The sequence below is a fragment of the Pipistrellus hanaki genome (assembly GCF_964339955.1).
Source record: "Pipistrellus hanaki genome assembly, chromosome: 6".
NCBI lineage: Eukaryota > Metazoa > Chordata > Mammalia > Chiroptera > Vespertilionidae > Pipistrellus > Pipistrellus hanaki.
The window spans coordinates 76,007,935-76,035,243 of NC_140508.1; the positions used below are offsets into that span (position 1 = coordinate 76,007,935).

The window sequence follows — 27,309 nt, forward strand, 5'->3', positions numbered from 1 at the left end:
CCAAAGTACTTAGAAATGGGAAACACTGATATAGTCTTACCTTCTTTTTTATAATTACAAAGGACACAAAGCAAAGTTTTAAATACTTGTCTTTTATCATCTACCAAGAGGCAGCATCTGGACAAGCCTGAACTGACTTCTACGGTATTAGTGATTCTATACTCACTAATTATGAGGTAATTTTTACTTTTATGTCAGGTGGGTGTGACTGTGATTTTAAAACATGCTTAATGAAGGGAAGGAGCCAAATTCATAACGGTCAGAGAGTATGACTTACCTGATGTGAACAAAACAACAAATTCCCTAACACAGTTCTGTGATAGGAGGGTGCTGCCATGATGTTCACAATTCACCAAGTCTGATGAGTTTACAATCCCCAGAACCTGATGAGTGTTGGTGGTTTTGGAGAAGATGGAGTTCATAGCTTTGGTCTCAAATTATGAACCTGATTTGGGTTGTTTTGGTTAGGGGTGAGTAAGCTCGGGTTCAGAATGAGTAGCTTTAAACATGTTTTTTTCTTTTTACAAAAATTCAGTTTGGCAAAATCAAAACATTCTTTCTTTTGTCCAGCAGTTTCCCTTAATTATTAAACACATGTGGATGCTGATGGAAACTTAATCCATGTGTTTCTCATTCCCTTGCATTCAATACATCAAGGGCTCTTTCATAACAGCCTTTGACGTGAAAGAAGCATTCTGGGGCCTTTCCTTAGGAACAGGAAATGCTTTTCTGCCAAGAAGTTAGTGAACTTTAACCCCCAAAGATTTAAATTCCAGTGGAAATGCTGAAGCTAAAAAAAAAAATAAAATAAAAAAGGCACAAGATTTAACTTGGCAAGACATGTCCCCCAGTCCTTCCTTTCTTCCACGTCAGTTGTGGAAAATTACCTGGTGAACACTGGGTATGTTTTATTTTTTCCTGATACCACATAGCTTATTGTCAGGCCGCATGGAGGGAGAGCATTTGTTCCACGGATGTTCCTGTGCCAACACATATTTAATAAGTGTTGGTGGAATATTCTTCACCCTGAGGAGCAGGCTGCAAACATGGAAAGGAAAAACCTGCTTTCTGATCAAACCTTACTGTATTGTAACCATGAGGATTTCTTCTCTCTTCTCTGGGTTGGGCAATCAGATATAGTGAGAAGGTTAATATAAACAATATTAGTGTAATTCACTGTTATTCTCTAGAAGGGGAATCTGGCCTCTTTTTCTAACTTTTATTTATTTGTGTGTTTTTTTATTCCCCAAAGTGATAACAAAGTACTCCAAGTTTAAGAATGTGCCTCTGTTCCCTTGGTACTCAAAGTACAATCCAAGCCCCACCTCCAAACCTCCTGAATCAGAATCTCCACCTTAGATCTGCAGATGATTTTTTTGAACATTCAAGTTTAAGAAGTGAGTTTTGAAAAAGCAAATTATTTTTAAATGTTTTAATTTAATTATTTCCCCCATAACCATGTATCCCCTCAATGCACCCTTCCACCTCCACCCTCCCTACCTTCCCTGCCCTTCCCTCCCACCCCCCAATCACCACACTCTGTCAGTTCTCAAGTCCACCATCAGAGATTCTGATTTAACTTGGACTGGGTACTGTGATTTTTTTTTATACTCCCAGGTGGTTTTTAATATACAAAAATGTTTGAGTATGACTAAGCTACTTTGTGGAATCTTAGATTCATTTGGTTTAAGAAAAACACTATCAGAATTTGATGGTAGCCTATGTTTGACCCTGAAGGGTAGAAAAATATGACCAATAATTTGATCTTATGAATTTATGTATTGCCTATTTCAAGCTTGAGTGGATTATCATCCAGGTTAAGTGACCTACAAAGAATTCCCAAACTATTATCTCTAAGAAAGTATCACATCACTGGAAAAGCTGCTATTAGTGTTCCACTGATTTTCTTTCTAGGCTTTCCCTCTGAAAATGCAAATCTTCTCAGGAAGGTAAATATCCTCATCATTGTAGTATAAATAAGGATGCTCGATCACTTTCCAAAGATTCAACCTTATAGTGTGCTATAAAGGGATCTCCGAAATTGTCAAAATATTGAAATCATAGAGTGTATTTTCTCACCAATAATAAGGAAAAATTAACTGGAAAATACTATTTTTGTAAATTAATAAACAAGCTTCTAAAGTAAGCCAGCACTCAACAAATAAATCAGGGGGATAAGAAAAAATTGAATTGAATAATTTCACAACATGATAATAGAGCTAACTCTAGAATTAGAGGGAAATATATACAATTAAAACAGTGAATTGTTTTTCAAAAAGTGAAAAGCAATGAAAAAGGTAGAAATAAAACAGCAAAATAAGCCCTAATAAAGTTAAAGGAAGGAAATGACAGTGATGAAAGCAGAAATTAAAATAAACCCATAAATGCACAATAAACCTTCAAAGCTTAAAATGAAAATTTTTAATTTCATAATCTCAGACAAGATTAATTATGACAGAAAATCAATACCAGGAATAAAAATGTGGTCAGCAATATAAATTGTACAATTAATAGACAATAAGAGGATACAATGAAAAACAATGCAAAATAAAAAAATTGGTGATCAACTTTGAAGTGATGAAATTATAGAAAAACCTAATTTCCAAAACTAACCCAAGAAAAAATAAAAAATCCACCACCAGTAAATTTTACCAAACATGTAGAAAATAAATAATAATATTTCTCAAATATTTTTAAAAATCTAAAACAAAGAAAACAATTTTAAACTCATTTTATGGAGCATGTTTTATATGTAAATCTGATAAGCATATCACAAAAAGGAAAATTGCCATCAATCTAAATAAATATTAATAAAGTACTTCTATATGTGTGAATACATATATATGATGTGTCATGACTAATTTGGGGTTAGTCTGTACATGTGACTGATTCAAAATATTACTCAATGTAATTTACTATATTAAATTAGAAATTGATAAAAATCATATAATTATTTTAATGATTAAAAATACTTATTTTAATTCATATTAATGATAAAAATACTTTTAGCACCCTAGACTTAGAAAAAAACATTACTTGATGAAATGTTACTGCAAAAAAATTACATAATCATCATATGTAATGATAAATATAGAATAATATTTCCTATTATCCCTTACTAGTAGCCCAATGCAGGAAAATCATGCAAGAGTAGGCCCTTGCAGGCCTTGCTGCCTCTCAGGCCCAAAGCCCCACCCCTCTGCCCCAGTCTAATTAGCATATTAACTCTTTATTATATAAGATGCTCAGTATTGTACTGGAAGTCTTAACTAGTGCAAAAATACAAAGACAATAAATAAATCTTCAAGTATGGAAAACTGAAAGTGTCAGTCATTTGAAGATACACAAGAAAAATCACTAGAATGTACAGATAAGTTTTCAGAATGGACTCACAAGGTTGCTGAATTGCTAATAATAGCAAGGTGTTAGCTACTGATCGCTTTTTAAAAAAATCAGTTGAATTTTATATTTAAGCAACAAATAGAAAGTGTGATTTTAATAAATATTTATATCAATAATTGGAAGAGCAAGGATAAAGATAAGCCCAGCACCTTGGAGATAGGGTGAGATCATGCCAGCTGGAGGGTCAGGGGGAAGTAGCAGGAGGGAGGCTGTGGGAATGAGCTGTCCAGATCAAGGATAATTGAGAATAATTGAGATGGCTGCTTTTATCTCAAAATTATTAAACATATATAAAATATTACAAATCAGAATGGTAAAGACTACTCAGATGCTCTTTATTTTAGACTCGGAATTGCTTTCAATCTCTGAGTCTCTTCCATTATTGTCATGTGTCCCAGGCCTCATGGTGTGAATGCCATACTTCTCTCAGAGACACTGGGAAGCATGGCTTTTGCATAGCTAAAAGCCACTTTCAAGATAAAAGTAATGGTAAGGCTGAAGCAGGAAAGAGGCACCATGGGGAAGAAGTGGAGGGCAGAGCCTCTCTAGCCAGCTCTAAAAATAAATTGTTCACCTAGTTAGGACCCTGGCCTGGTTTGTCTTTATTCTGTACAGTATGAGCACCTGCATGGGAAATAGCTGACCAGGATTTCTCAGACATCTGAGTATAGATGAGTGAGTGCATAGCAGCTTACAGGTCTCTGAAGATGCCCTGGCTTCTACATTTAGGGGCATAGATAATTACCTTACTAGCCTCAATGAAATATGATGTGCTAAGGATGATTTTTATTGTAAAATTAAACCATTTTAACTTCTGGCTAAATAAGTATTTTGGCAAATCTCCCCCAGAAAGGAGCTATGCAGATAGATAAAGTACGTAAAACAAATATTTTTGTGCCTTAAAAAATGATTAAAGACAGATACTAATCTAAGAAGCACTTATACTTTAAAAACTGACGATCTCTGAGTATATATGAACTGTGGGACTGTGTGGCATTCTGGCCTGGGCAATTTTCATCTCTGCAGCTTTGCTGATACTGCCAGGGCAGGCTATGAGGACTGGCAGCTTCTGTGTCACCATTAAAAGTGGGTCACTTGACATGCTATATGCTTGTACTCCCCCTTTCATCAATGCCAGATGGGGTTTAACCTCTTCAGGAAGAACCACATATACAGAAGGGTTTGTATCTTTGGTACCCAACAACCCTAATTCTTGAGCAACAAGTCCCTGGGAAAGATGATTTTGATTATTAGATCCTCTGAGAAAGGGAGTCAGTCTGTATTTAGAGACAACTCCATGGGATTTTGGCTTTGACCCTTCCCTGAGAAGGCTCCTAGGTACAACCTTTTTGAAAAGAGACTGTTGCCATGCCCCCTACACTCTTGTCACAACTAAATGCACGACCCAGGGGAGGCTGTGACTGTCTTGCCAGATTGGTCCTTTGAGGGAGGATCAATTCAAATACAAGTAACTAGATGAAAAGGGCCCGATTGACCTACCTTGTCAGATGGAAATGAAACAAATAAGAAAGCAGTTGGCCTGATCTTAGTGACATTTCAGCTTTACATGAAGAGTGACATTTAAGCCTGACATAGAAAAGTGGCAGTTATTCCTTTAGAGAAAACGCTATCCCTCATTTTTCTGCATCAAGGAAAATCACTGGCTCATTGGAGCTTTCCCTAGATGCCTGAGATTCCTTCACTAACAGTTCTGCTTACTGAATTCCATGGTTTCTACTGGTGAATAAGACTGTGATAAGGGAGGTTAGATTTGAGGAATGTGCCTATAAACTAAGGAATGCCAAGAACTACGGGCAACCACCAACAGCTAGAAGAGGCAAGGAAACATTCCTCCCCAGAACCTTCGGAAGAAGCGTGTCTCCGTGGACACCTGGATTTTGGACTTTTAGATTCTAGATCTGTTGGATTATGCATTTCTGGTTTTTGTGGGGTTTTTTTAAGCCACTTAGTTTGTGGTGAATTTTTACAGCAGCCCTAGGAACCTAATACATGAACAAAGCCAGAGTCTTGGCAATTGCTATTACATCTTGCTGTACCTGGACCAATACTTGAGTCCAAGTGGAAAGGTCAAGGAGTTAGCGATGATATTTATGGTGAGAAGGAAGATGAAAAAGTGGAAGTTTGGCCTGTGATCTGTGAGTATATTTTATCCATTTTACCTTTGAGATCACATTTTCTACCTCTAGATATTATTCTGATCTTTTAAGGCCAAGCTGAATATAACTTCAAGTTATGTCAAAACCTCCTAGTAAAATGCATCATTCTCTTCTCTGGATTCCATTAAGATCACTCCCAAAACTTTGTTTTAACCATATCCCTGCCTGAATTACTTACATTTGCATATCTAGTGAAAATTACCAATGTTTTTGAGAATGGGATCTCTATGCATTTTGATGCATTCTCAATAGCCACTTAGAGTTTAATGAATGAACCACTGTTTTACATCCATGTGTTCTTCATAGTGTTTCTCTAACATGGTCCTACTCAATTGCAATTAAAGCATGGAACTAAGAAATAGATGGAGCATGAGGTGGTTGATTAATAGTAGAAAAAAATGCATCAACTGTGGATTCAGTTCATCTAAATTCACTTGTCTCAATGAAAAGAACAGGAAATTGTGTCTTCTTAAGCTCATCTTTCTCAGTAATTCTACTATTTTTTCCCTTTGGGACCCTATTTCATGTTTTAGATTAAAAAATCAATTTTTACTTCATTTCATGTGTTTATTCTTATTAACTAGAAAGTTTTATGTCACTGAGGCAGGTAAACCTACTAATAGGTTTATTCCAGGAAGCTGAGTTAAGATCTGTGGAGAATTTCCAGCTGTTTATTTTTCCACCTCCTAGAAAAATTCTGAAATGAGCTTTCAATGCCTATTAAGTAATAATTTCCATTTCTACATAGAAAATGGGACTTCAGTTTGGCAAAGGGACTCTGTATTTGAGCAGGCAAGTGGCTGCTATGTAATTATCATTGCTCTTCTTTATTAACTGTCCGCCTTTGCCTTATGTGGTGCTTCATTGATAGAAGTAACCTCAATCTTGTTGCTATGGTAATAGTAAAAGAAGCTGAGAAAATGTTTGTGGTAAACAAATTCAGGCCTATGCTTGAAGCCCGGTGGAGCAGTTTCCCAGCTTACCATGTGCTGCTGTCTTTGCAGAAAATCAAAGAAACCCAACTGACAACCTCATAGCCTAGAGTTGAAATGGAAAAAAGGGAACTGGTATCAGATTATCATTTATTATGTGTGTGGAAATGGCTTAGTGTGTATGTCTATGTTGCTAAGACAGGGCCTCCTCTGTGCTAAGCCATCAGAAAAATGGAACTGCAAGCTAGAGAAAGACTAGCACCTCTGGAAACTGTTGGCATCAACAACAAAACTGGGGCAACACAGTAGCATAATGAAAAGAAAAAAAAAAAAAAGCTTCACTTTTTTTCTTCCCAAATTCTCTCTGCTAGGGCAGCCTGTCTCCCTATATGTTGACGATATAATTCCTTCCAGAACATACTTTCATTGGAGTAAGACACATTCCACCCACTTCTTAAATGTTTAGGTTCTATAAAAGTAATCCACCATTTGCAAGAGAACAGCTATCATATGGATAGGTAGAACTTGCAGTCAGATTTACTTCTCTGAATGGTAGTGAACAACTTTGTGACTGGTCTGGTTCCAGTGACCCAAGTCACTCCCCATCTCTTCCATATACTGCTCAAATGTTTTCTCTCCAACCTGACAATAACGTCTACAATGAAAATAACAGGACCTCCCTCCTCCCTCCTTTTCTTCTTTGAGGCTAAACTTTGATGGCCCAATTAATAATGACAATTTGAACAGCTTTAAGATATTATCAGCTAATTATGCCCATTGCTATGCAGAAATTGAAGGTCCTTAGTACAAAACAATAGTGAAAATGTTTCAGTAGAGAGCAGAGGACTAGTTCCTGAGAGCCAGTAGAATCCCAATATGCTTGCCTGTTATTTTTACCACTAGAGAAAGAGATTTGCTGGCCCCGCGTTCTCAGGTTCCATGGTCCTCAAGTGCTCAGCTCTACAGAATGGTTGCTGTTGTTTGCTTTTAATCTTTAATTTTGAAAGTATTACATACTAGAGGCCTGTTGCATGAAGACTCATGCAAGAATAGGCCTTCTTTCCCATGGTTACCATCATCGGTTTTCCTCCGGCACCAGGAACCAAGGCCTTTGCTCTAGCTGTTTCCTTCTGCCTTTGCTCTGGCTGGAGTCTTCAGTATTCGCTCTGGCCAGAGCACCGTTCCTGTAGCTCCCTCCGCCCCAGGTCCTCTCCCTCATAGCAGGCATCCTACCCTGCCTGGCCACTCTGTGCCTATGAATGCAAATTAACCAGCCATCTTTGTTGTGTTCTTTTCTAACACCTGACAGAGGTTCAGCCACTCACTACTGTGACTCGTTGTTATGAATTATTGGTCAGAAATATTATCCTGTTGGTGATTGGTTGAATGAGAATTTTGACCAATACATTTCTTTTTTCTTGACAATTTCTAGTTAAAATATAAGTACTATAATCTAGTATATATATATATATATATATATATATATATATATATATATATATTCAAATTAGTGTTTTATATTTCTTTGGATTTATTCCCAGAAGTGGGAGCACTGGGTCAAAAGGCAGTTCCATATTTAATTTTTTGAGGAAACTCCATTATGTTTTCCAGAGTGGCTGCACCAGTATATATTTCCACCAACAGTGCCTGAGGGTCCCCTTTTCTCTACATCTTCCCCAGCACTTGTTGTTTAATGATTTATTGATGATAACCATTCTAGCAGGTATAAGGTAGTATCTCATTGTGCTTTTAATTTGCATCACTCTAATGATTAATGGCATTGAACATTTTTTCATATGCCTATTGCCTATCTATGTGCTGCTTTAAAAAATAATTTGAAGATCGGTGCTTGGTCTCCATTTGTGTTGTACATACTTGGCAATTACTTTCAGTCCTTTCTTTAAAAAAAAAACAAAACAGTGTCACAGTGGGACAAAAGAAAAGAGTGTTGGTCAAGTTGCCACAGCAACTGGTAATCCAATAATGATCTACTTCCATCCTCTTCTATAAAGATCTAACTATGAAGGGTCAATACGGCTGACTAAAGCTCCTTTCTACTTTATAGTCCTGCAAATTTTCACATTTTAAAGAGGAATGTGGGAAGGCTGAGGAATGGATAAGTGAAGCACAGGGATTTTTAGACAGTGAAACTATTCTGTATGAAACTAATAGTGGACACATGCTACTATACATATTTCAAAACCCCTAAAACTATATAAAAATTGGACCTAATGTCAACTAAACTTTACTTAATAAGATATTGCTGTTTATTCATCTATTGTCATGGATTTTATTGTCACAGATTTGCCATGCTGATGTAAAATGTTAATAACTGTGGAGGGTGGATGGGGACATCTGCAACTGTACTTTCTGACTAATTTTTCTGTTAATTTAAGATTATTTAAGTCTGAGAGAGAGAGAGAGAGAGAGAGAGAGAGAGAGAGAGAGAGAGAGAGAGAGATTAATCTAAATATCTGGCAAGGGGAAATAAAAACTGAAGAGTGGTTGAAGGTGAGGGGTCCAGCTCCTCCAAGTCCCTTTAATTATTCCCTGCCTATCTGAAAGTCTTTTGATTGCTATGTCCACCTTATAAACCAGACATATGGGCAATGAAGTGAATTGTATTCAGAGCCTTGTAAGGGTAAAAAGGTTAGACATCATTGCTTCTCCCATTACACCCCAAAAACCTACACACACAAAAAGTAATTTGCCTATGCTTCAGTTTCTATAAAATGCACAGATGTGCTAGAATTCAGCTGCCTCCCTAGGGAGCAATAAAGTGTTGCTATGAAGTGTTTCAAGACTAGAGCATCCAGGACCTGGCACTGTGGTGAGACACAAGGGAGGTGATAAAACACAAATTGAAAAGCAGTGTTACTTGGGAAATTGTGTAGTTTGACAGGCACTCTCTCCTATGTTATGATTTCTTGTCCATCCAACATGACTCAGTGGTTCAGCATTGACCTGTGAACCAGAAGATCAAGGTTTGATTCCTAGTCAGGGCACATGCCTGTGTTGTGGGCTCAATTTCCAGTGTGGGACTTGCCAGAGGCAGCTGATCAATGATTCTCTCTCATCATGGATGTTTCTATCTCTCTGTCTCTCTCTCTCTCCCTTCCTCTCTGAAGTCAATAAAAAGATACATATTTAAAAATATTTCTTTCTCATTGTTTTCAAAATTCCTTGTGCCATATGTTGGTTAGGACATAGCATTCCCTTTCTCTATAACTCAATCTTACAGTAAGAGGAAGAAGACTAGGGAAAGATCACATGTACAGTCTTTGACATAAACTTGGCTTGTCCTGATTTCCAACTTTAATTGTCAGTTTCACCACCCATTTCTAGGACATACACATCTTTCAGAGTTTAACTCAAATCGACCGCCTAAAACCCCATCCTGATGGTGACTTTCACACTTCCCATTCTCTTCCCCAGTTTCTCAAAGTTCACTTCATCAGGACAATTCAAAGTTCAGAACTTGATCACATGCCACTATATTGATTGTTGTATTTGCAATTTACAACCTTGCCTAAGTTGTTGCAAATTGTGAAATACAGGTAAGGATCTGTTAGCAGTAAACCAAAGGGCAGACTGACTGTATTTTCTACCTTAGGAAGATGGGAAGCTATTGGGAGAAGGAGATTCTAAAAAACTTAGGAGCGATTGCCAGTTAGAAAGTTTCCCTATGTTAGATCTTTATTTGGGATTAAGCCTTTATAAAAACATAAAGAGTTTAAAATGACTGAAACAAATATTTATAATAGTTTAATTGAATCTCTATCTCTCTCTTTTGGTGAGTAATGAGATTGAGTCACAGAATGATTAGGTGCAAGCCCAAGTTTCAGTGATACTCAGAATCATATGTATAGCTGAAGCATATGTAATTTTTTAAATTATTGGGCCTGCCTTTATTATTAATTGCCTTAGGCATAGTTGTATTTTTTTTTTTATTCTGGTCATGGAAATTGTGAAAGACTTCTGGCAAAGACCTGTCAATTTTCCTTGTTGGTATGCAATATTGATTCAACTCCTTTGCCTTATCTGAACACTAACTTGCAACAGCACCATGGCTAGGTCACTTTTATTCATGTAGTACTTTGCATTTATAAAGGTTTGCTTCATCCCTCTTATTCCCTAGACATGTTTTACAGAGGAAAAGGAAAAAAAAAATTGCCCTCTTCTACAGATGGACCTTTTTCTATAAAATCCTCTTAATCACTTTTACTCAACAAAACCTATTCTTATTAAATTCTTTATCAATGGCAGACCAAAATCAAGGTTTAGATTTTGTTTGTTTGTTGTTGTTTTGTCACAGATATAGCCAAGAACTGGCTAATACATAATCAATTACCCAGCATTTATTGAGGGCTTACTTTAGATAAAGATCCAAGAAGAGGCATAAACTCTGGCCTATTAAGGGAAGCCATTTCTATACTTCACTGAAGCAAAAGGGCTATGGGGCAAGCAATGACACGTGGAGTTCAGTGTAGGATTCACCGCACTGGGAGTTTGGAGGAAGATGCACACAGCTGACTCTGTTGACAGTGTTCTGAACAATATCAAAGTTTAAAGCAGCACAGTGGAGGAGAGGAAGACGTCATGGGTAGGTGACACTGAGGGACCGAGTACAGGGCAAAGTAAATCACTTAACTAGGTCACTAAGAGTGTTCTGACCTGAATAGAGAGCTGGTTTGGGGAGTTAATAAAAGATGAAGCAGAAATGCATTTTAGGATAGACTGCAAATCACCATTCCTGCCAAGATTTTGTGTTGTGAGCACTAATGTTTGAACAAAGGATGGGCTTTCAGAGGCTCATCACAGAGCCAGAGACATTCAAGTTTGACTTTTGGAGTATAAAACCGCCACTTGCAGAATTTGAGCACATTTTTTTTTTTTTTTTGGTTTCTCTGGGCTTTGGTTTCCTCTGATGCAAAACTGAATTAGTAAAATCTCACAGGGCTTTTATAGAAAGTAGAATAGATCTTGTAGGATAGAGTAGGTAGTGAAAAAATTATGTTTTGGCTGTTGTTTTTCAATACTGTATTGGTTTTATTATTGGTTTGTTTTTACATAGTAGTCTATTGATATAGGACTATTTTTCTTCTTAGCTTCTTAGTAATTATTGAAGTCAGAATATTCCCTAAAATAATGTATCTTTTCCTGCTGATTCTAATGACTCTGCTGGGTTTTAGAGCCAACAAAGTCTCCCTGATAATGGGATCATAGACTCAGAATTTCAATTTATCTATTGTCAGCACTGCTTTACATTTTTGGAGTTATAACTCTGTCATTATCTGACCTTGTATGACATTTTAAAAAAATTAAAAGCTATAGAACATAATTTTATAATAAAAATGGAAAGAGACATGTAAATAATTTTATTTTATATTTAAAGAGAACAGCAGATTTAATAAATAGACGAAATGGGAAACTTTAAAAGATTTTTTCCTTCAACAAAACTAACTGTCCTCTTCATTGACCTCCTATAGTGCCAGAAATTCCACCATATGCTCTCCTCCTTAAGGAGCCGTGGACCCAGCAGGATTATATTGATACAATGATTGTTTTTATGGCATTATATTCCCTGGGAGGGGAACACAACCAGCCAGCACACCAGAGGGATATATGTTATCTTATCTCATATTGATCACACTCTCCATTCCTCTCCTCCAACAGAGGGAAGTGCTTCAAAAGTGGCCAGTGACAAAATGAACAGAACTTAACCTACAGTACTTTCTATATGCCAGTAGGTAATATTCTCATAGCAGATTTTAGAGATGGGTACTTTTACCACCCCAACTTTACAGTTAAAGAAACTGGAGAAGACAGGGATGTCTAATATTCAAAAAAGTAAGTTAATGTCCAAAAAATGGTTGGGTTTAGAACTGAGGTCCTTTGGCTCCAAATTTAATGCTTAACCATTATACTAAAGTTTCTTGCCCTATATAATGGTTATTTATTTCCTACTTTATGACCAATGGTGAGATCTTTTGGGATGATCTTATGCAGAAAATCCAACTAGATCTGTTGAAAGATATTTATTTATTTATTTATTTATTTTACATCTACAGTGAAAGGTTTTAGTTCTGTTCATGTGTGTCTGCTCATCACCCAAGTTCAGGGATTGAGTTGTCATGAGAGATAGATTCACCTTTAAAATCTTTGTGAGGCTGTCAGGGCAGTAACTCAATCAGGGGAAATTTAAAAAGTTGGCTTCTTATGACTAGCCTTCTTTCAAATATTAAAACTGAATGAAAAAGGATACTGTCTTAAAGTTTTTACATTACATATCCAAGGTCCTCACAAACCTCTATATAGCCTGAAGCTTACCTAGCAATAAAAAAGTGTGCGTTCTGTAGAGCTAATTAAACAAGGAGACCATGAGACTAAGGTGGCTCGAATACCTTGACAGCCTTCATAAGCAAACCAAAACCTAGGCCAGACTCAATTCCTGTGAATGCTTCAAGGTTAATGAATTGAAACTTAAGAACAACTATTTACAAATAACCAATCTCCCAAATAAAGAAACAACTAAAGCTATAGCCAATCAAATAATGCCCTTGTTTTGCACTCACATCTACTCTATTCCACTATTATTCCTGCTAGTGGGATACTCTTATACATTTTTGTTTTGGCACAGCCTGATACTGGAGGAAGAAGAATCTTGTCTAATAAAAGAGTAATATGCACATTGACCATCACTCCAACACACAAGATGGTTAAAGATAGTTATCCCCATGTGGACACAAGATGGCCACCACAAGATGGCCAGCAAGGAGGGCAGTTGGGAGGGACCAGGACTGCAGGGGAGGGCAGTTAGGAACAATCAGACTGGCAGGGAGCAGTTAGGCATCAATCAGGCTGGCAAGGGAGCGGTTAGGGGGTGATCAGGCTGGGAGGCACAATAAATTAGGGGCAATCAGGAAGGCAGGCAGGAAAGCAGTTGGGAGCCAGCAGTCCTGGATTGTGAGAGGGGTGTCCAACTGACTATTTAGGCCTGATCCTTCTGGGAATGGGCCTAAACAGGCAGTTAGACATCCCTCTAGGGGTCCCAGATTGGAGAGGGTGCAGGCTAGGCTGAGCCTCCCAACTCCCCACCACTGTGGACCTCTAGTATAATATAACACTGGAGAGCTATAATAGGAAAAGAGGCTGGAAGACATGATAGTCCAGAATATTTATGGAGTAAAGCATTTAAAACAGAAAGGATTCCACCTAGCCAGTTTGGCTCAGTGGACAGAGCATAGGCCTGTGGACTGAAGAATGTCCAGTTTAATTCCAGTCAAGGGCATGTACCTCAGTTGCAGGCTCGATCCCCAGGCCTGGTTGGGGTGTGTGTAGGAAGCATCCAATCAATGTGTCTCTCTTTCTCACATTGATGTTTATCTCTGTCTCGCCCCCTCCCTTCCACTCTCTCTAAAAACCAATAGAAAAATATCAACAGGTGAGGATTAACTAAAGCAGAAGGGATTCCAAAGACAAGTAAGTGCCTCTAATATGTGGAGGATGTGGCCAGTCCAGGCACATGCATTTAGAAGCTTATCAACCCAAAGGATGTATGTCAACAACTGTGGAGAACAATGTTTTCCAGAGATGACCACAGCAATATGCCTGTTTGTTACTTTGTTCTGCAGTATGACCCTGTTGCTCTTCCATCAACAGATAGAATTTATTTCTCTACCCTTTGATTCTGGGTGAGATGGGGCCAGTGGCTATTGTCCAAAGAATATGGTAGTAATGACAATGAGAATGGAATGGCCATGCTGAAACCCCAACTCCCAGCGAACAGCCAGCATCAAGTCCAATCACATAGGTGATCTATCCTGGTTCTCTAGACCAGTTCATCCTCCCAATGACTTCTCTTACATACTTTCCATTCTCTCCTTAACTGTCTCCAGAAAGAATTATCTATTCCATCATGCTGGATGTTCATTGTCAACCAGTAAGAAATGGAACTTTGTCAGTTGAGGGTAGGTGAGGGACAGTGCAGGAAGTAAATCTCCCTTGGTTCCAAAGTGCTTTGTTTCTGTACAGACTACTAAACTAAGATAGCTATAACAACATTTAAGTTAATTTTTATAAAAAGTATACTCTCTGAAATTGCATAATGTTTTTGAAAAAGAAAAAAAAAACTCACAAAAGCGAACAAAATAAAAAGAAGCTTCATGATACCACTAAGAGAAACAGCTACATAAACAAAATTAAGCAAAAATAATATGTTATGATAAAATGTATGTTATTTTTATGGTATTTTATAATTTGGTAACTTTTTTTTGCTTACTGTCTTATGAAATAATCTTATTAATTAATATAACTAATTATAATGACATGTTATTGAGATTACTGGATTCTTAGTCTCTCAATGTCTGCATTTATTTAAATAATTATTTTTATTGGTTTCTTAAATAACTGTATTGTTTTATCTAGAGTTTTATTTTAGAAAAATAACAAAACATAGACATTAAAAACACACACATAATTTTAGGAGCCATTCTCTTAGGTTTGTTTCTTCTCATCTATAATAAGGAATGCCAGTAGGTTAATTAGAGAACACATTTATGCTAACTGTTTAGCAAAAATTATCTCTATAGTTAGTTTTATTATGAGTGATCTAAAGATGGCCATTTTGAAGAGTATGACAAGTTGACACAGCAGATGTTCTGGTGCTTCTCCTTTCCTTAGTCACACCATAGACTTCACTCAGTTGTGACCTACTCTGATTTTGTGTGAGACAGTCAATGATGAGGTCCATCTTAAAAAAATATTTTGGTTATATAATACCATATTCTTACAACTATCTTTTTTTATAATTTTCTTTATTGATTAAGGTATTACATGTGTCCTTATTGATACCTAAGTAGATTTCAAAGGTAGCATTGGGCAGGGGTTGGTAATCAACAGTGCATGGGTGGTCTATTTTTATAAATAAAGTTTTATTGGAACACAGCCACACCTATTAGTCCCCATTGTTTGTGACTGCTTTCACACTACAATGGCAAAGTTTAGAAATTTCCACAGAGACTTTCTGACTCACGAAGCCAAAAATAGTTATTATATAACTTTTGCAGCAGTGGCACACTGGTCAAGTGTGATGACTTGATTCTCAGAAAACCAGTTGAAAAATAAATTTTAGTCAAGCAATTTATGTATCCGCATCAGTCAATAAACATGCATTTTCAGAGTCCCTACTCTGATCTCAGCATTCTTGGATATAAAAAGTGAAGTATTATATACATTTCCTGTATTCACAAGAAATTTCTAATAAAGTCAAAGAGACAAAATATCCATACAAATAAAATGATATGGAATATATAATTTATTGTACAGCATAGAAATGCAAGGAGAAAAAAAAAAAAACACTTGTAATCTGTATGTGGCACTATATCTTTCCCACAATTCCTAGGCTGACTGATTGAGGCCATTTACAAGCATTTTAGGGTGACTACTTCAGTCACATCCTCTGAACTAAGGTATCTTCTCATTGCTGATTTGGAAAGAAGTCCATAAACTAGTTCCCTTAAGTTAGTAAGTTCTTCATAAATGACACACACATTGAATTGTGTCAATAACCATGATGTTTCTACAGAGCAATGAGTTTTGCTAACTCTGAACAATGGATAAATGACTCATCTAGTCTGTTCAAATGACCTGTTTGGTGCTATCTGCACACAGTAATTTACTGGAGGAAATTGGATTTTGCTGGTTTTACTTCCTGCTTTGTGCACTTTGTGATTCTTTTCTCTTTTATTCTGACTCGTGAGTCAATCTTACTTCAACATGAAGCTTTTTAAATTCTAATTGTGAAAAACTTTTAGAAATTATACTTATAAAATTAAAATGAACAACTTGCTGTTAAGAATATGTTCATGAGACTATTAAAGTTAAGATGTATAAAATGTTAAGTAAACATTTCTAGAAGTATTCTATAATTCAGAAGAGTTACTCCCATATAATTTCACTCCTAATTGATTTAATTTCATCTTAGAACACTTAGTAAAGTGAACATGGGTGTGAACACTGAGAGCATTTAGATTTCAGGTAAACAAAACCTCTCTTGCCCTGAAAGCCAATACAAATATTTATGTTAACTTGCTGCTCATTGTCACCAAAGTTTGAACAAAAGTGGTTCTTTCAATCAAACTCTGACATTGAACTTAATGAAGCAATCAATCAGCCAACCAGGGAATATCTCCTTGAGCATCTACTTAAGACACTGCATTGTTCTTGGAACCATAATAATTCTGATTTTTTAAAGAAGTAATTTATTTTGGAAAACAAGATATATAAAAGGAAAAACAGTAAAATGTTTAAGAACATAAAATTAAGTGAAAGAAGTGGTTGTATCTAACAGATTTTTAGAATCTCCCATAAGTATAGTCTACTAATTAATATGTAAGAAAGTGAAATAAATTATTTGTAAAAAAAAAAGTAATTGATAAGTAAATGTGATTTATAATCTCCTTATGTCGTAGCTAAATTAGGAGAATTTGTTAATTGGATTTTGAGACAATTTAGGAAACCCTCAATGAAGTTATGGATTTTTCAGCTTATCCTTTCAGAATGGGAAGGCATTGATAAGCATCCAGAAAGTGAGAAAAACATGACCAAAGTTATAGAAATAGAAATATCAGAGCATCTGAGAGAAAGTTGATCTGCTTGTAAATTAGTATAAAAATTGAAGCCAGATTTATGTGGATGCTTAAAACCAAGAAAAAATGAAATTTACATAATAATGAGTAAAAGTTTTTGCAGGTTTTAAAAAATGTTGTCTAGCTATCAAGTGAGTATTTTGTTTTCATTGAAAATTATCAAAAAGAATCAGTGCTTTATAATAGTTTTTTTTTTTTTAAATCTGGATCAAGATTTATTTAGTTTGATAATTGGCTAGCATGAAAATAGGGTTTTGTCACATAAGGAGGCACACACCAACTTGTTTTTCTTAAATAAAATAATTTTTGGTGTTTTTGTCCCCTTAAAAACATTATTACTCTCATAAATTCCCTTAAATTTTTTTTTTGCATAAGACCACATTCCCTACATATTAATTCTACTTCTAAAAACAAAGTTGACTAATCTATTAATAGACTATCAATATATGATGCAAAAAGTCTGAACACAATCTAAAATTCCTCCAGATACTATTTGTAATAAATATAAAGGATAGGCAATTAGTCAAAGTAAGCTAGTAGATTTTTATGAGAAAGGTGCTAAGGAGCTAGTTGAATTTATGGAGGACACAGGTCAGAAAGCTTCCTTGTTGAGATGCTATTCCAAAGTCAGTGTTCTACTAGGAGGAGAACAAGTGGAAATTGAAGGTAGACAGAAACTAGATAAACATATGGTTTTGATGGAACAGCAGGTTAGAAGCAGAATCATAGGCTCTAAAATCAGGAGAACTTCAGGCAGAAGTATAGACTAGCTTCTTGAAAATATCAGTAAGCCCAAAGTCAAATCTTTCCTCTCACTTTAATAATTTCTCCCCACAGCTCCACAATCATCTACACACACACACACACACACACACACACACACACACACACACTCACATCGTTTCCTGCACTATGAGAAATTTATCTGCAACTTCTCCTATTCATAAACTTTTTGTTCTTAAATCAGTCTGTTAGCCATTTTCTAGTACAATACTCCATCAGTTACCCCACTCCCATTTAATTAGTGTTCTTACAGTTTAAACTGCTCCAATCCTGAAAATTATTTCCAAAGACCAGACTATTTCTCCTACTACCTTCTAGTCTCTACTTTCCTTTGTAGCTGTACTTGATGAAGAATTTAAGAATATGTCCTCTTTCTAATTCCTCAGCTAGTATTCCTTCCTTACTTTTCAACCCAGTGGTCTAATTTCATCCCCACTGCTCTAGAGAAACTATGTCCATCAAAATTGTAAACAGGTTCCTAATTGCTCAATTAGGAAATCCCTTAATTACTTAGAAATCTGGTGCATCTGACATTATTGGTTATTTTATCTTCATTTCTCTCTTCTCTTAAATTCTGTGACTCCTCACTTTCCTTACACTTATTTTCTCTGAGAGTTCGAAATTGGTATCTTTTATGAAATCTTCTTCCCTTTAGGCTATTACTTCTGACTTGTGCTATTCTCCACAAGCTCTCTTTGATATATCTTGCCATTCTTGTATTTTGTAAAACTAAATTGTAAAACAAAACAGCAATCTGATTAAAAACCGGACAGAACTGATTAGACATTATTCGAAAGAAGACATACATATGGACAGAAGGTACATGAAAAGATGCTCAACATCAGAGAAATACAAATCAAAACCACAATGAGTGGTCATCTCATACCTGTCATAATGGCTATTATAAAAAAGATAAGAAATAAGTGTTGAGGAGGATGTGGAAAAGAAGGAACTCTTGTGCACTGTTGTTAGATATGTAAATTAGTGCAGTCACTATGGAAAACAGTATGGTGAGTCCACAAAAAAAAATTAAAAATAGATCAAAAATAGAACTATCATATGATCTATCAATTATACTTTTGGGTATTTATTCCAAGGAAAGAAGCATACTAATTTCAAAAGATGTATGCATCCCCATGTTCATTTCAGTGTTATTTAGAATACCAAGATATGGAAAACAACCTAAATGTCCATCATTGGATGAATGGTAAAAAGAAGGATGTGAGCCAAAACCGGTTTGGCTCAGTGGATAGAGCGTCGGTCTGCGGACTGAAAGGTCCAAGGTTCGATTCCGGTCAAGGGCATGTACATTGGTTGCGGGCACATCCCCAGAAGCGGGTGTGCAGGAGGCAGCTGGTCGATGATTCTCTCTCATAGATGTTTCTAGCTCTCTATCCCTCTCTCTTCCTCTCTGTAAAAAATCAATAAAATATATTTTTTTAAAAAAGATGAGATATGTAATACAAGTCTAATACGCAAATCAACCAAATGGTGGAATGACTGGTTGCTATTGATGCACACTGACCACAAGGGAGCAGTTGCTCAATGCAGGAGCTGCCCCATGGTGGACAGTGTGCTCCCATAGGGAGAGCACCATTCAGGCAGAAGCCGGGATTATGGCTGGCGAGCACATTGGTGGTGGCAGGAGCTTCTCCTGGCTCTTCAGCAGCACTAAGGAAGTCCAATTGGCAGCTTAGGGGAGCAGGCCTAAGTCATTAGTCAGACATCCCCTGAGGGCTCCTGGACTTCGAGAGAGTGCAGGCCAGGCTGAGTGGCCCTGCCCTTCCTTCCCCCTTTCCCCCCTTCAGTGTACAAATTTCATGAACTAGGCATCTAGTTCAGACATAAGAAAATTAAATCTTGACATTTGTGATATGGACCTCAAAGACATTTGCTAAATGAAATAAGTCAGACAAAGAAAGACAAATACCATATGATCTCTTTTATATGTGGGAGATAATGGGTAGCTGTCATATATATATTTATTTATTTCCAACTAATTAGTTCTTTCAACATATCTCTTAATAAAATTGCTAATTTTACAAGTAGAAGATTAGTACCTTCTATGTTATATTTATTCTTAAAAACTTTATATCTTCTGATATTCTTACAAGTTTTAGCTTCTCTTTAATCATGTTTTTTGGGTGTTTCTTCCTGATGTTTAAACAGGCACTTGGCTTTTATATATTAAAAACAAACCAGGTTTCTTGGCAAACTCTTATTATTTTTACCAATCTACATAATAAAGAGCCAGAGTCATATGACCTTATGACTGAAGACTGGACCAGACCGGAAGTCAGTGCTGGGTTGCTGTGGCGACCCAGGACTGACTGGGATCACTGATGGCACTCTGACCCAGCACTGACTGTCTAGCGGGGAGAGGGGGCTGTGGATCAGACCCAGAAAGAGGCCTGCAGAGAGAGAGAGAGGCAGGGTCTGATCTGTAGCCTCTGTGGCAGCCATTGATCAGAAATTGCCTCTCTTTCTCTCCTGGCCTGGCCAACAGCCATGCCTCCATTTCTCTAAAGGCCTCCACTGGGGCTGCTGATCAGCCCCATCTTTCTGATCATGCCCAGTTGATAGGCCCAGAGACGCTGACTGGCATAGAAGCTGGCCAATCAGAACCAAATCTGGGTGAACTGAGAAGAGCTAATGGCTATCTAGGAGGCAGAGGTTTGATGCTGATTGGCATGGAAACTGACCAATCAGAACCAAATTGGCCAGCAGAGGAGGACAGTTGGGGTGATCAGGCTAGCAGGGGAGGGCAGTTAGAGGTGCTCAGGCAGGCAGAGGCAGTTGGGGTGAAATCTGGCCAGCATGGGAAAGCAGTTAAGGGCGAGGTCAGGCCAGTAGGGGAGAGCAGTTGGGGGCTTGATCAGACTGGCAGGGGTGGGCAGTTAGGGGTGATCAAGCCAGCAGGCAGAGGCAGTTAGGAGCGATCAGGCAGGCAGAGATGTGAGGGGCGATCTAACAAACTGCATGACTAATTTTTTTTTTCTGCTTTAATGTACAAAATAACACCTTTAAAAAAATGTGAAATGGAAGAGATGGACACTCTTTTCTCATTTACAGTTTTGAAGGTAATATTTCTAATGTTTCTATATTTGCAGTAATCTTTATCCTAAAATTATGGATATCTTTTATCATATTATGCAAGGTACCTGCTCTTCCTAATTTCCAAAATATATTTTATAAATAGTTGTTAAATTTTTTCAAAATTCTTTGTATCAGTTAAGATGAACATTTATTTCCCTCTTAGGTTTTCTGTTAATGTGGTGAACTTTATAAACTTTCTAATATAAAACAATCTATTCATGTCTTGTTTAAATATGGTTTTATCATGGTATATTACATTTCTGTACAGTCCCTGACTGTATTAACTGAATGAACTGAGTTTTCTCTGGACACAGTCAACCTGATCTTTGGGAAATCAGCATATCACTTTAACTTGTGTGATTTCTTTCATAGCTTTGTCCTACTCAGAGGGAGTGCCAGCTGAGACTATAGTTTGCTTAATAATGATAGGTAAGTTGAAGCACTTTGAGCGAAACATTCCATAAATTGGATCAGCAACAATACCATCTGAAACTAACAAATGCCCAAACTATGAATAGGTACAAACTTTCACTGGAAAGCCTGCTATTGATTCTGCTTCTGTGATGCAACTACAAATACTTAATTATCTACAGTCTTGAACAGCATGTGGGATAGAAATTTGGGTGTTTATGTGATGTATTTCCAACAATCATATCCAGAAATAAATATCTGAGTGAGCCAATTAATGTATTTGTTTGCATACACACAGGCATGCACACACACACACACACACACACACACACACACATATTGAGGAAGGGAAGGAGGGATGGAGCAAGGAAGAAAGGAGAGAGAGAGAGAGAGAGAGAGAGAGAGAGAGAGAGAGAGAGAGAGAGAGAGAGAGAGAGAGAGGGAGGTGAGCTTGCTAACTAGACAAGCTCACATATAATATATTTAGAATTAAATTTTTACATATACTTACATATACCTTAGGCAATTACATCTTCTATTGTTACATTATTTATCCTTGAACACCCTTCTCTCAAAAAGATTTGGGTTTCTACAGTGACACAATTAGAAAGAGTGACAGATTCTAAAATGTCTAACTTCTCATTCCCTGCCCTCAGCTTGCCAGCATAGAGAGGGATCACAACCAACAGCAGTGATCCAAAATCCAAAGGAAGAGCCCATGGTTACTATCTTTCCTTTGTATTTTGCATGCTAATTGTGCTCTTCCTGTGGTTGGATGATTTGGGAACTCAAATTTAGGGGCGAGCATTATTACGACTGCATTCAGTCTTAGCTCTTACACTTCACTGTCTTTTTACTTTAATGGTCATTTAAAAGACATTTGTAGAGTTTGACAAAGCATTGATGACTCTCACTAAGAATAATGTGCACATTCAATTGGAGCCTGGCTTCCTAATAAATGTGGATGCTGGCTGTCAGGACGTGGCTGAGCACTTTCCCGGATTCGCTGCAGAGCACTGCCATCCAGTGTGTAGCTGAAGAGCTGGTTCCAGGGGCAGTGGCAGTGCAGATGGGAGGTTCAAGAGTTTCCCAGAAACCTGATCCACAGGGTTTTGTTGTTGTTGTTTGTTTGTTTTTTAAATGTCACAATTTCTCAGCAGATGCCAAATGCCTTTTAAAATTTTTCAGAAAATCTCACATCTACAGCTCTTTTAACCTTTATGGCAAAGAATAAATATGTCACATTAATAGCAGGAAGGACTTATAAGCTAAGACTCTGGTGGTTTTTTATTTATTTATTTAGGCTTTGAAGCAATGAATAAACAGATACTAATGTCTACCTAGTGCCTTTCATGGAGTTGCTATTGGAAAGATTTCTGAATAAACTAATATTTAAGTCTAGATGACTGAGAATCTTTAGTGAGTGAAAGAAAATATCTCAAAGTTTTGAGTACTAAGACATATCACTCTCAAGAAACTATATTTAGGCAAATAGAATTTTCTTATATCAAAAAAGATTATAATGTAAGAAAAATTTGTATTGATGTGCTGTTGATTTGGAAGATAAAAACTGTCAAAAGCTGGCATTAGTATCTAAGCAATGAATGTTTGGGCAACTTAGCAAGTTGTGTTTTGCAATAAGAAAAGAGTGGTTCTGGGAGTTTGGGATTTGCGTTGTGTTTTCTGTTTTCTCACTGTCAAAGTGAAATGTGGAGTATATTTTTAAATCCCCTTGACCCAGGCTCCCTTAGCTATAGAATAAAGATATCATATATACCCAACCCATTTCATGGGTCATAAAAATTACATGCAATAAAAGAAGAAGATAATTTAAAGTTTAGTACCAGCCCTGTCTGGGTAGCTTAGTTGGTTAGAGCATCATCCTGATATGCCTTGACTGCAATTTTGATCCCCAGTCAGAGCACGTACAAGGAGAAACCAGTGATGTAAAAGTAAGTAGAACAACAAATCAATGTTTCTCTCTTCTCTCTCTCTCTCTCTCTCTCTCTCTCTCTCTCTCTCTCTCTCTCTCTCATCTCTCTCTCTTTTCTACTCTCTCTCAAATAATTTTTTAAAAGTTTAGTGCCAATATAAAAGATTAATAACTTTGAAAAACACACATTTGAGAGAAAGAAAAGCAGGCTTTGTTCTCCTGGGTTATGCATGCAGTCTTGTCACTCAGCAGTAGGTCTAGGTTGTGGCTTAGCTATTTTAAAAGAATCTCAGTCCATAGCACTGCCAGTACACTCTTCACTGATTAAGTAGTTCTTGAGCTCCATGGACTAAGACTTGCCATTCCACTGTCCTCTATCAGTTGTCTAACAGATATCTAAAAAAAATGTTGGTAGCATGCATCTTCATAGAAAGGCTCCGTAGAAAAGGATTGGGGAATGACAAGGTTAATTATTTTGGGTATATCTTAGAAATGTCATTTTGCCCATTACAAGCAATGCTGTAATTCATTTTCAATGTAAATATGCCTGCATTGTGTGTGTGAATGTGCTAATAACATTTAGTCCTGCTGGTGGAATTAATCCCTAGATTGCCTTATAGAATCAATGTGTTTTGGGGATGAGATATAAAACTTGTATACCTTTTGACTAGCTATGGGGCTTTATGAGCCATGAACTAAAAAGCCAATTTTTGCTTCCAATCAAAATGGTGGAGCATGTAAATATGGCACTGGTATTCTCCTATGACCACATCAAAATTAAACTACAAAACAATCACTATTGAGAACCACCTGGATCTAGGTGAACACAAGTCTTACAACAAAGGATATACAGAAGAAGCCACATAGAGACTAATAGGAGGCATAGAAGGAGCTGGTCCTACCAGCACATGTGATTATTAAAAATCTAGAGAGTTATCTCAGCTGCAGAAATTACCCAGGAGGAACAAAGGGTCCCAGACCCACCCCAGGCTCCCCAGGCTAGGGTTTCAATGCTTCTGGTTGTGAAAACCAGCAGGGATTGTGGCTGAGTGAAATGGAGGGATGATGGAGTCCCAAGCATTCCTCTTAAATGGCTCGAAAATGGACTTTTGTGACTCACTCCCTTTGATCTCCTGTGCTGAGGCAGCAGTTTGTAAACTGCCAGGGTCATACTGGGAGGAACTAAATCCTCTGGCTTTGGGGAAAGAGCTGGAGGTACAACTTTTTCTCAGACAGCAGTGCTGGTAGAAAGCATTATTACTTAGCTGAGCATTCCTCCTACATGCTCCATATCTGAGCTTCTGTGAACTTGGCCTACATTGTTGTTTAAGGAGAGGCAGAGGTCTTATACAGATGGAAACCAAATCTGGCAACAGATGAAAGGTCCCAGTCACTGCTGACTTGGTTCAGTGGATTACTCATTATCCAGTGAGGTTAAAATAATATCCTATATGGGTTCTAGTGGCATCCATGAGATGTAACGTTATTTCAATATTCTAAATTCTTTTAACACCAATCATTCACCTGAGACATCACAAAAACTCCATTTAGTGGTACATAGTCTTCTATTACCTCTATATTATAGGCCTCCAAAGTGCAACTTCTATGCTTCATAATTATTTTAGTATCAGACTGGGTTTTGCAATGTCTTGCTCATTTTATGTGTTATAAATATGTTGACAACAGTGATGATGAAAATGACACCTTTCTCTTAAAACTTGTTAAAGTCAGCTTCTTCCCTGTGTTTACTACTATTACTCTAGTTCTTATTTTATCTATAATTTCACTTCTTTCCTGAAAACCATTATGGCTTGAATTGCATAATCATAGTGAAAACTCAAATGACTAACAAAGTTAAAAATAGAAATGATTATAATTTAATTCTGTTGGTCACATATTTTGATTATCTGATTACCAAAATCAGATTAGCCATATGACTAATTTCATCATCTTGACCACATCAGCCTTTAAAATGAGTCATCTTGGCCTGATGACTTCCATGGCACTGAATAAACAATCACAACTGCTAGATTTGGGAATGATATGAGTTCAGACTTTCTTCTATCATTTAAGTCAAGTGTATGCTAACAAAACCAAATAGGAAATTTGAGACAATCCAATGATTCTGTTTGGTAGGCTGGAGGGGGAAAGAGGGAGAAAAAGAAAACACAAAACACACAAACTGTGCCTAAATTTTTAACTTCCTTTCATGTTTTCAAAGTATCTTTAAAAAATATTGTAGTTAGCCCTAACCAGTTTGGCTCAGTGGATAGAACATTGGCCTGTGGACTAGAGGGTCCCCGGTTTGATTCTGGTCAATCAAGGGCACATGCCCAGATTGTGGGCTCAGTCCCCAGTAAATGGTGTGCAAGAGGCAGCCAATCAATGGTTCTCATTCTCTCTCATCATTGATGTTTCTATCTCTCTCTCCCTCTCCCTTCCTCTCTGAAATATATATATATTAGTGTGTGTTTCAGTATGTTTTTTAAAACCCAATTGCTATTACTGTGATATAATTGGACACATGAAAAAACTGAAGCCCAGAAAAAATAAGGGAGTTTTTAAAATTTATGTAGCTAAATGATTACAATGGTTGGAACTAGAATTTTTGGCTAAGATGATTCAATTACATGGCACCACCACTGATATGTCAGTCATTGGGCCACAGGAATGAAGATATTTCTAAGTTATTATGGTAGGATTCCCGTCTTTCCAACCCCATTGCTGATTTTGTTCTTGTCTTAATCTTTCTGTGCAGGGGTGAAAAATAGGGTTGGGCTAGTTTCTTCACTTCCAAAACAATTTCTTAAAATCTTGACATCTGCCAAAAGTTTGGACTCAGAAGGGACCTTTAAAAACCTCTAAACTTTAATTTCAAATATTTTTTTAGAACTTAACTGTGACATGATTTCTCAGGAGTCCTAACCACCTGCCAAGTTTGAAGTGTTTTTGTTCAGCTGTTTTTAACTTACTGCTGAGAAAGTTCTTAATTTTAATAAGATGGAAAATTGTACTTTTTCCATTGGCTTATAACTCTAAAACAACAAAATGGTGTGCTACATGAAAAAGTTAAAAAAGAAAAAAGCAAATACAAATCATAGCACCATTTTAATTTTCATATTTTGATGTATATTGTGCATTTGGGAAAGTGTCAATATTAATTTCAGGCTACTATTCCCAAATCAACTCCAAATGATTTACTGAGTGCCAGGAGTATATCTAGCCCCACACTTGGTCATATAATATAGGAAGATATTGCCCATATTTTAGGGAAAATATTCAGTCTGATCATTAGTATCATTATATTTCTTAGTAAGATGTCTTAAATAAAACAGTAAAATAGCTATACCATAATAGCTATATCATTTGAAAAAAAAGCTATTACTGCATATCTAGTCATTATGTATGATGTAAGGAAACAAGAAGCAAAGGATATACCCACTAATCCAAGTTGTTGTTGCTTATTAGTTTATTAACTGGTTTTAATCATTGGAAACAGTATTTGTGAACCTGCTTAGCTCATCTGGCTATTGAGAGAGACAAGTTAAAATAATTTTTCTCTTTCCTCTCAGTTTCTATTTTATTTTATAAGAGAATGGCTAATTCTTGCTGATTAGACTGACATAATTGTTAAGACTTCAAAATTATATCACATAAGCCTGTGGCTATGATCTCAATAAAACCACAAGCTATCGAGATACTAAAGGCTGTCAAAAGAACCAGAGATAACAAGATGGTTGAGTAAGATTTTTACTTTCTTGTACCATTCCTCAAGGCATTTAAGCCATTTGGTACATGGAGATACTGCGATGGGGTTAAACAATTGAGTAATTTTGTCTGATGCTTGTTGGAACACTCTCTTGTCCTAAACAAAAAAAAAACAAAAAACAAAAAAATGTTGAAGTTTTCTGGAAGTCATGAGTCAC

General features: G+C 36.7%; 1 protein-coding gene across 2 annotated transcripts in view; it reads left to right on the forward strand.

Moving 5' to 3' along the window:
- Positions 1 to 5,209: 5,209 nt before the first annotated feature.
- SYT4 (synaptotagmin 4) overlaps positions 5,210 to 27,309 on the forward strand; it is a 705,442-nt gene continuing 683,342 nt past the window's right edge. The window contains exon 1 of one of the 2 annotated variants that reach the window (XM_084888394.1): positions 5,210 to 5,558. The gene's annotated coding sequence lies outside the window, so the exon portion shown is untranslated. The remainder of the gene's footprint in view (positions 5,559 to 27,309) is intronic. The other variant, XM_084888393.1, reaches the window with a different exon arrangement.